General features: G+C 34.3%; 1 non-coding gene across 1 annotated transcript; it reads left to right on the top strand.

The window, feature by feature from the left end:
• Positions 1–10,871: 10,871 nt before the first annotated feature.
• Positions 10,872–10,978, top strand: LOC139851066 (small nucleolar RNA R71). Its single transcript, XR_011760429.1, has one exon. It is a non-coding gene; the product is annotated as a small nucleolar RNA R71 (small nucleolar RNA).
• The last annotated feature ends 239 nt before the right edge of the window (positions 10,979–11,217 follow it).

Consider the following 11,217-nt stretch of genomic DNA (forward strand, 5'->3'; position numbering starts at 1 on the left):
TATGAAATATATGTTCGTTTTTAGCATTATCAAATATTCCCACACTTGAGCGTTGCTTGTCCTCAAGCAATATAGTCTTGAAATACAAATACTAGAATCACTTCTTTATTCTTCACACTTTGTACATCAGTGATTTTTATACGGCGGTATGAACAATGATAATAACGATGTGGTTTACAGTCTCACATGACTTTGAAAATTTAGATCCTTTAAGGAAATTGGATCTTTATGAAAACATTTGATCTTTTGAAAATTAAATCTAGCTTTTACCCTATATAAGTTTTCCGGAATAACCCTTCACCGGTGTTTGCAAATTGTTTTTGTGGGTTTGGTGGGTTTCAGATTTGAAAATTTTATCTCAAAACTTGCGGTTTTGTGTCACCCACTTGCTAACCTTGTATTAGGAAAGCAACACGTCCAGTATACTTGCTCCGTATATTACCTTTTGATAAACTACCGTCCGGTTGTAAAGGAAAGCGTTGAACAAGCAACTGTTAAGGCAATGTCCCATGACATGCTTTTAATTATGGTCTATAATGTGTCGGATGCAATTACTATCCTTTGTAGGAGCAATAGTAAAGCTCACCCTATAGTTTTTTCGGTCTGGCACAAGGTCCTGTCTTCGACCATGCTATGCAACCACCATTCTTACGGTTGACACCCGATTTGGTTCAGGTGACCTAATGAATTCCAGGTGAATTTCTAGGATTTTACGTTCAATGGTAATGAACGCATTAAAAATGGGTTTTCAGAAAACAAATCGGTTTGTAATTTTGATCAAAATATTTTCTCGTTCAAGCTCGAGTTTAGATATCATTGAATTCCATGAGTTTGTAATTCTCAATCTTTAAAGTCAATCTCAAGGATTGAGTAATATCAGTCTTAAAAGCTGATTTTTAATCTTTAAGGAGATTATCCTTTCTGGGGGTCTGATTCATTAGTCTTATCAAGCTAATTTGCACGGCGCCCTCCCCATTTTACGAGACAGATCCTCTCATGGTTAGGATAAGTCTAACCACTTGGCGACCCTGTTTGATGCTGAGGTCCGTGGATTTCTAGCTGATTTTCGTGAAAACTTTTCAAGGTTTTTCGTAGACTCTACAACTGGTCTGGACGACAACTTCCTGACCTAAATCAAGAAGCGCGTGTCTTTTTCGGAAGACTTTACTTCCTTTTAATGATGGAATTGATTCATCGTGTAGATCCATCTTTCTTTCAAATATCTTACAATTTACCGGGTAAAACGGTTAATTTTGTCCAAAACAAAAGTATCTTCAATTATTTGTACAAAAATATGTGATATATGTTTTAAATAACTTGGTAAATTTTTCCCACACTTGGCTTTTATTTTCCTTTCTTTGCCTTTTTATTGTCCTCTATTCCATTTTAAATGAATTCTAACATTGTGGGTTGTTTCTCAATTTATGTCTTTTCCAAGGTAACAATAATTTCGGTGTTAACACCTAGTTTTATTGTTCATAAATATGTATAAACATGATTTTGAATTCATTTATTTGAAAATTTTAAAAATTTTTACTAGAATTGGGTAGTCAGTATATAAGACTAGGGCTGTTCTTTATTATCAGAGAGCACTAGATTCTAATACAACTACTGCGTTACTAGTATTTTTAATGGTAACCAAGTGTATAAGTTAAAATTTTTAAAATCCGAAAGAATTTAATCCCTTCCCACACTTAAGATCTTGCAATACCCTCATTTGCAAGAAATCAGTAACAATTTAAATTATTGAGGGTGATTAGCGTAGAAAAATGATTAAATTTTACCAAAGTTTCCAAACATATTGCCATTTGTTTGCTGAATGATAAATGGTGCACATCATTTGTTCATTCCATCTTGTTGTTACATCACATTTGTTTTTCATTTTGTCGTCAAAATTAGTAGCTTTTGCTGAACTTAATGCCAGTCTTTGAAAATGCACTGTTTTACCCTGTTGTTTATATGAAATAAAATACATACAATATAAATATAAACATGTATGGTAATTTGAAATGGGACTTAAAATCCCACTTTCAAATCAAATATGAAATATTAGTACAACATAATAAAAATGTTCAAACTTACATAAAAGTATCAAAATATAATGTGTTTAAACATAAATAAATAGAAATAATAAAAAGATAAAAATCATAGAAATCACCAACGGGAACTATATCAATCTGGATAGGGGTTCCAGTTCATGTCGTTGGTCGGGTTCCATGGTTGGTGATAGGTGTACTGATAGGCCTGGTTAGGGTCGTAGAGAGTAAATGGTGGTCTCATCTCGGGCTGGTGTGGAGGATAGTAAGCGGGTCAGGTCGGTACATAGTGATCCTGATGTGATAGCCGACTCATGATCTGACACTGATGATAGTCCCATCTATCATGATGTCATTGCCTAGAATGCTCGTACTCATTCTGGGCTTGCCACTGCTCGTATCGATTATGTCTATCCTGGTTTGTCATTTCTACCTCATCTATACACTGGTAGACGTCAGTCATAGCCTCCCTAATGACATCCCTAATGTCATCCGCTTCCTCCATTTCCTCATCTGAACCTCTCTCTACCTGTAGATGACGACCAACATATGGTACTGCCTGATTGCGTCTGCTTTTCAATACCTTAGCACCCTGATAGACCTTTAATCCTAAGGTATCATCATGTTCCCTACATACCAAGAGTGGACCCCCTTGATCCCTATCTACACCCAAATACTCTCCAATGAGAGTAACAAAAATACCTCCTCCTATTATTCCCCCTTCCTGTATTCCTTCCACTATCTTAAACAAATAAAAACCAACACAGTAGGGGATATTAACAAAGCCTCTTGGGTCTCGAATACACTTAAGGTAAAATAAATCATGTAAGGTCAATTTCTCCTTGTTGTGACCTCTCTGTGTAATCGAGTTAGCCAGAAATCTATGAATTATACGAAGCTCGGCTCTGTGAATATGTAAGTAGGTGTGTGTTCCTGACCGCCCAAAAACATTATAATCTGACATACGCCGCCAGACGGCGTTTGCATCAAAATTCCTATCTACCCTTTCACCATGATAAATCAAATTCATACAATCGGGTAGTAGTAATTCAGCGGGTGTATATATCTGTAAAGCCCTGGCCATGTCCAGCATGGACATCCTGTACATCCTACGGCCAAGTATAAATCTAAGAAAACTTCTATCATCTAACCTAACTACATCCGCATTAAGTGAAATAGTACTCATAAGCTCGACACACCATTCCTTATATACAGGCCTACGAATGGTGAATAAACGTTCCTAATCGGGAAAAGAAGAGCTACCATACCTTTGGATCAGATGCTGTCTAACTGAGTTAGCAAGTTGGACCCTTTTCAAAGGCTCCCAATCGATTACCCTTGCCACTTCTATATTTTTTGTTACCAGTTTGAATTTGTTACTTTGATATGATGGGTAATCTCTCCGACTTCGATCAAACCTCAGATTAGGATGCAACTGTTCTTCATGAATCGTTAGGTGTTGTACTATCGGATGCATCAGAAATACTACGTAGGCATCAATATATTCTAGTTGCGGATCATAATATGGAACGTGTTGATCAGGTTGTTGTTGTTGTTCCTGTTCAGGTTCATATTGCATTTCTGGTTCAGGTTCTGGAGCAGGTTGTCTAGATGATGATGATGCACCATCAGTATTAGTAAATCTCTGAAAAACACATTAAACACAAATTTTGTGCATCCAAATATGCATTAGTGTTAGCAAAATAACAACTTGAAACAATTACAATAACATGTTTAATCAAAATTAAACTTATACACATTTTCACAATTTTAACAATTCTACACTTTTTCAAATAAGCATATATGAAAATGTGTACAAAGTTCATAAGCATTTAACTCAAATAACATGTTAAAACAACCATTACTAGCAATTAAACAAGTTTCAAATGGCATTTACATCAATTTAATCAAGTTCATGAATTTTATAACTAAAAAGTCCACTTTAATTCTCAAAAATCATGTTTAGAATCAAAGTTTGGATCATTTAGCTACCTAAACATGTTACACTACTTAATTTAGCAATAATTTATGAAAAAATCGGCCATAACCTGTTTATATCAAAAAGCCCCAAATTGTTCAAGAACACAAACCCTAGATTCCTAAAATTTTTTGAAGTTTTTGGCTTCAAATCATGTTAAATAGCATCAATCTAGGTTATACATGCATAATATACTAACAATTTAACTCTAATTACACTAGAAATTAACAAAATCAAATTAGGTAAAATATAGCTCAAGAACACTAAAAATCAAATTTAAAGAGGTTTAGGGGTGAAATTGTTACCCTTCTTGATAAACTTCTTATCAAATTCATGATTAGAGCGGATTATAGCAAGAAATTTGGTTGATTTTGGTGAAAAATTGATGGATTTAGGAGTGTATGTGTGTATATGCTCGTATGTATGTGTGTGTGGTGGTGTAAAACAGAACAGCTCGCTAGAAGTTTTTATTCTGCCCAGTTTTTTGGCACCATGCGACCGCATGGTTTTGAAGGCCAAACCCCATGCGATCGAATGGGGGTCTGGATTTTTTTTTATTTTATAAAAACCTTATACTTTTGAAACATAAATTAATAAAATTTTAAAAATTTGTTTCTTTTTAGGAGTGAGGGCGTTTCGGATCGTTGTCCTAGTCCGTCCCTCGACAAAATTTTAAAAATTTGTCATGTTTTAAGCGCGGTTTTAAAAGTAAAGATTTTTTAGTTTTTTTAATGTTTTTGGCATACTTTAATTCAATAAGATTAAAATAATGATAATAAAAGTTCTCGTCCCTCCCTTGGGTAGAGCAATTTCGGTTCAACGACCTAGTTTTCAACTCACGACGAATTTTAAAAATCATATTTTTAACTTAATGAAATAAAGTAAATTTTTGTTTTTAAATTCACACCAAACTTAAATTTAAAATGCATAAAATTAAAAATTCATATTATTATAATTAAAAATTCACACCAAACTTATATTATATTTTTGTTTTTATACATACAAATTTATTTTAAAAATATTAATTTTTCAAATATTTACAAACTTAAATATATTGATTTTAAAAAGTTTACAATAATAATTTAATATTTATATATTAATTTTAAAAATATGGTAAAAATAAAATTAAAAATCTTTTTGGTCTTTTATCCCACTTTAATCAATCAAATATTATCAAAAATATACACCCCTCTTTTCGGTAAAGTAATTTCGGTTCCATAACCTAGTTTTACTCCTGACGAATTTCTGAAATATTTTGGGTTGATTGATTAAAGATATTTATACCTTAAGAATAAACGGTAAATTTCGCAGTGATGTAATAAATTTTTGTATGATATCAATAATTTCGGTTACGCATACCTAATTTTATTGAATACTAATTTAATACTTTATAGCAAACGATTCAGCGTTTATTATCAAAAGGTTAAAAGCAATAAAAAAAATAAAAATTGTACATACTTACCTGTGAGAAAGAATTCTCAGAGACCTGCTTTAGCTGACTCATAGGAGAGTCGTGTGATTTGGTTCTCCAAAGCTACGTAAGCATAACCTCTAATCTTCAATATCTTTTCTTCTAAACATATAAACGGTCCTTCTCTGCATAGAGTAACAAATTCGGTATTTGAATATGTTTGATTATTTGAACATTTACCTTCGTGTGACCATTTTCCGCATTTGTAACATCTTTCAAGGTGTCGTACTCTTCTTTTCGTTGCGGATTTTGATTTTTCTTTACCAAATGAATCTTATGATGATCTTTTCTGAGTTCTTTTCTTACTCCGTCCATTTTGCCTCTTATGAATGATACTAGTTCACTCGGAAGTGTGTCATTATTACGTTTAGTAATCATAGCGTGTAGCATTAGACCATGGTTCAGATCAAAGGAATTCTTCATCTCGTAAAACCTAAAAAAAAATAAAAATTCAGAATGGGGGGAGAAGACTAGTTCTTTAGGGTCTGCTAGGGAAAGACCATTCGGATTCCATTCTCGAGAACTACACGAAAACAGAATATCTAACTCTAACAGAAATATATATTACCCTAAAAAGATTCGAACCTTCCCACACTTAGTTAGCTGTGGTGTCGAAATTGTGATTAACTTCATCTTCAACTTCCATTAGATTATCTATGTAATGTTTAACTCTGTGACCATTAACTTTAAATTCAATCCCATTTGAATTTATTAATTCTACTGTTCCGTACGGGAAAACTCTTTTGACTATGAATGGTCCAGACCATCTTGATTTCAATTTTTCAAGAAATAGCTTGAATCGTGAATTGAAAAGAAGAACTCTGTCTCCTTCTTTAAATTCTTTTGAACTTCTGATTCTTTTATCATGCTATTTCTTCGTTCTTTCCTTATAGATTAACGAATTTTCATATGCTTCATGTCTTAATTCTTCTAATTCATTTATCTGACTTAACCGTAGACGTCCGGCTTCATGCAAATCAAGATTACATGTCTTCAAAGCCCAAAATGCTTTGTGTTCAATTTCTACTGGAAGGTGACATGCTTTTCCGTAAACGAGTCTAAAAGGTGTCGTTCCAATTGGAGTTTTGTAGGCTGTTCTAAAAGCCCAGAGTGCATCCTCCAATTTCATGGACCATTCCTTCAGATTTGATCCTACGGTTTTCTCTAGAATATGTTTTAAAGCTCGGTTGGTATTTTCAACTTGACCACTTGTTTGTGGATGATAAGCGGTTGAGATTTTATGAGTTACTCCATATCTTTTAAGAACTTTTGCAAGTTGATTATTACAAAAATGAGTACCCCGATCACTTATTAAAGCTTTCGGTATTCCAAACCTAGCAAAAAGACATTTTAAAAAGTTGACTACAACTCGTGAATCGTTAGTCGGAAGAGCTTGTGCTTTCGCCCATTTAGATACATAATCAATGGCAACGAGAATGTAGAGATTATTATGAGATTTTGGAAATGGACCCATAAAGTCAATACCCCAAATGTCAAATACTTCACATACTTGAATGACATTTTGTGGCATTTCATCACGTTGACTTATTTTTCCGGCCCTTTGACAAGCATAATAGGATTTGCAAAGAAGGTGTGCATCTTTGAAAATTGTAGGCCAATAGAATCCAGCATGGTAAACTTTTATTGCTGTGAGTTGAGGCCCATAATGCCCTCCTGTTGGTCCTGTGTGACAATGGTTTAAGATTTGACTAGCTTCATCTCCGAATATGCATCGGCGTAATATTCCATCGGGACAACTTTTAAACAAATGTGGATCTTCCCAGAAATAGTGTTTTATATCACTAAAGAATTTCTTTCGTTTTTGGTACGACAATCTTTTTTCAAGGAATCCACATACTAAGTAGTTTGCATAGTCTGCAAACCATGGAATTTCACTATAATCTATCTTCAATAGATATTAATCAGGAAAGTTATCTTGTATGGCCGATTCATTTAGAACTTCTAATTCGGAATTTTCAAGACGAGAAAGATGATTAGCTGCGAGATTTTCTGCTCCCTTTTTATCTCGGATTTCAATATCGAACTCTTATAAGAGTAAGATCCAATGGATTAATCGTGGTTTAGCATCTTGTTTCGAAAATAGGTATCTAAGAGCAGAATGGTCGGTATAGACCACCGTTTTAGCTAGAACGAGATATGAACGAAATTTGTCAAAAGCAAAGACGATAGCAAGGAGTTCTTTTTCAGTAGTTGTGTAATTTGTTTGTGCTCCTTGTAATGTCATACTAGCATAATAAATAGGTTGAAATTGTTTTTCAATTCTTTGACCTAAAACGGCTCCCATTGCAAAAGCACTTGCATCGCACATCAGTTCAAACGGTAGATTCCAATTTGGAGTTATCATGATCGGCGCATTAGTGAGTTTTTCTTTAAGAATATTAAAAGATTTGATGCATTCATCTAAAAATATGAATGGAGCATTCTTTTCTAGGAGTTTATTCATAGGAGTGAAAATTTTAGAAAAATCTTTTATGAAACGTCGGTAAAACCGGCATGCCCTAGAAAACTCCTAACTCCTCTAACATTGGTGGAATGTGGAAGTTTAGCAATTACATCTACTTTAGCTCTATCCACTTCAATTCCTTCCTTTAAAATTTTATGTCCAAGAACGATGCCTTCTTTAACCATGAAATGGCATTTCTCCCAATTAAGAACTAGATTTGATTGTTCGCATCTAATAAGCATAAATTCAAGATTAACTAGACATGATTCAAAAGTTTCACCGAAGACTGAAAAGTCATCCATGAAAACTTCCATGCATTCTTCTATTATGTCGTGAAAAATCGCCATCATGCACCTTTGAAAGGTTGCAGGGGCGTTGCAAAGTCCAAATGGCATGCGTTTATAAGCAAAAGTACCATAAGGGCACGTGAATGTGGTTTTCTCTTGGTCCTCGGGTGCTATTGGAATTTAAAAATATTTGGAAAAACCGTCAAGAAAATAATAGTAACTGTTTTCGGCTAATCTTTCCAACATTTGATCAATGAAAGGTAAGGGAAAGTGATCTTTTCTGGTGGTGTCATTTAATTTTCTATAATCAATACAAACACGCCATCCTGTTACAGTCCTAGTAGGAATAAGCTCATTTTTCTCATTTGTGATGACAGTCATGCCACCCTTCTTAGGTACGCATTGAACTGGGCTTACCCATGGACTATCAGAGATTGGATAAATTAAACCTGCATCTAGCAGTTTAATAATTTCTTTCTTAACAACATCTTGCATATTAGGATTTAGTCTTCTTTGGCGCTGCACATACGTTTTATGACCTTCTTCCATAAGGATTTTATGTGTGCAATACGAAGGACTTATTCCTTTAATATCATGAATCTTCCATGCAATAGCTGGTTTATGAGCTTTTAGCACAGAAATGAGTTGAGATTTTTCATTTTCAGTAAGAGAAGACGATATTATTACAGGTAATTCAGATTCACCATGTAAATAAGCGTATTCCAGATGGTTTGGAAGTGGCTTTAACTCTAATGTTGGTGGTTCTTCTATCGATGATTTGTATCGATATCTGTCTTCCTCTTTTAGCATTTGAATTTCTTCTGTTGTTGATTCATATCTATTAGCCATAAGTGTAGCTAACATTTCAGTTTCATCAATTGGTTCAGTTCCTTCTCCTAAAGAACATTCTCCTGTTCCTTGTAATTCTGGAAATTCTTCTAACAATTCTACATGTGAATCTATGGTTTGAGTATAATAACATGTATCATCTGTAGATTGCAGTTGTTGCATGGCTCTATCAACAGAAAAGGTAACACTCTCGTCCTCTATACTTAGGGTCAATTTCTTACCGAACACGTCTATTATTGCTTTGGCCGTGTTTAAGAATGGTCTTCCTAATATGAGAGGAACTCGAGAATCTTCTTCCATGTCCAGAATAACAAAATCTACTGGAAATACTAAAGTACCAACTTTAACTAGCATGTTCTCCATTATCCCTCTAGGATATTTTACTGATCGGTCGACTAGTTGTATGCTTATTCGTGTTGGTTTCAATTCTCCAAGGTCTAGTTTAGCGTATAGTGAATATGGCATTAAATTTATACTAGCACCTAAGTCTGCCAATGCTTCTATTGAACTAAGACTACCCAGAAAATATGGAATTGTGAAACTTCCTGGATCTGATAATTTTTCTGGTATCTTATTCAATAGCACTGCAGAACAATTAGCATTCATAGTAACAGCCGAGAGTTCTTCCATTTTCTTTCTATTTGTGATTAGATCTTTCAAGAATTTAGCATATCTAGGCATTCCAGAAATCACATCAATGAAAGGAAGATTAACATTTATTTGTTTAAACATATCCAAGAATTTGGATTGCTCGGCTTCAAGTCTTTCTTTTCTCATTTTACTCGGGTAAGGAAGTGGTGGTTGGTATGGTTTAACATAAGGTTTAGCCTTAGTTGTGTTATCTTCATTAACCTTTTCAACTACCGGTTCTGTTTCCTTATCTTGATCAGGTTGTGGTTCTTGTGGAGTAGGAATAGTGTCATCAGAAATTACAGGTATTTCAGGTGGTTTAAGTATAATACCACTTCTTGCGGTAATGGTTTTAGCTGTTTCATTCCGGGGGTTAGCATTTTTATCGCTAGGTAGACTTCTCGGTTTTCTTTCACCTATTAACCTTACTAGGTTACTTACTTCTTGTTCCAAATTTTGAATAGAAGCTTGTTGATTTCTAAATGCTTGAGTATTTTGTTCATTGGTTTGTTTCTGAGATGTGAAAAACTGCGTTTGAGATTCAACTAGCTTCGACATCATGTCTTCTAAATTTGGCTTTTTATCATCGATTTGTGGTGGTTTGTTTTGAAAAATAGGCCTTTGCTGATTGTAAGTATTGTTAGATACTTGTTGATTACTAGGACCTTGTTGGTTGTTGTATGGAACATTTCGATTATAATTCTGATTTTGATTGTAGATTGGTCTTGGCGGTTGATAATTATTCTGATAATTATTTCCAGGCTTTTGGTTCATGTATGAAACATTCTCTCTTTGTTCCATTGTTTGTTCAATACTGAGACAATCTTTTGTTAAATGTGGTCCTCCACAATGCTCACAACTAATTCGTATTGAGTGGATATCTTTAGTCATCTTTTCCATTCGTCTCTCGACAGGATCTATCTTTGCAGAAATGGAATCAAAGTCATGGCTAGAATCGGCTCTAGCCGCTTTAGATGATCTAACGATATCTTTTTCTTGGTGCCACTCATGTGAGTGGGAAGTAGTGTTATCAATAATTTTGTAAGCGTCAGTTGCGGTTTTCTTCATAATGGAACCACCAGCTGCTATATCGATGTCTTTTCTTGTAGTGATGTCGCATCCTTGGTAGAATATTTGTACTATTTGATAAGTGTCTAAACCATGTTGCGGACATCCTCTCAATAACTTTTCAAATCTTGTCCATGCTTCATATAGAGTTTCATTTGGCTTTTGTGTGAACATAACAATTTCTCCTTGAAGTCTTACGGCTTTTGATGCAGGAAAAAATTGTTTAAGAAAATTTTCAACTAAAACATCACATGTATCAATCGCCCCTTCAGGTAACGATTCTAACCAATCTTTGGCTTCTCCCTTTAAAGTCCAGGGAAATAACATGAGATATATCTGTTCATCCTCCACTTCTCTTATTTTGAATAAAGTACAGATCCTATTAAAGGTTAGAAGATGTTCATTTGGATCTTCCTTCGGCGCACCACTAAATT

This window comes from Rutidosis leptorrhynchoides, chromosome 5 (genome assembly GCF_046630445.1).
Source record: "Rutidosis leptorrhynchoides isolate AG116_Rl617_1_P2 chromosome 5, CSIRO_AGI_Rlap_v1, whole genome shotgun sequence".
Lineage (NCBI taxonomy): Eukaryota > Viridiplantae > Streptophyta > Magnoliopsida > Asterales > Asteraceae > Rutidosis > Rutidosis leptorrhynchoides.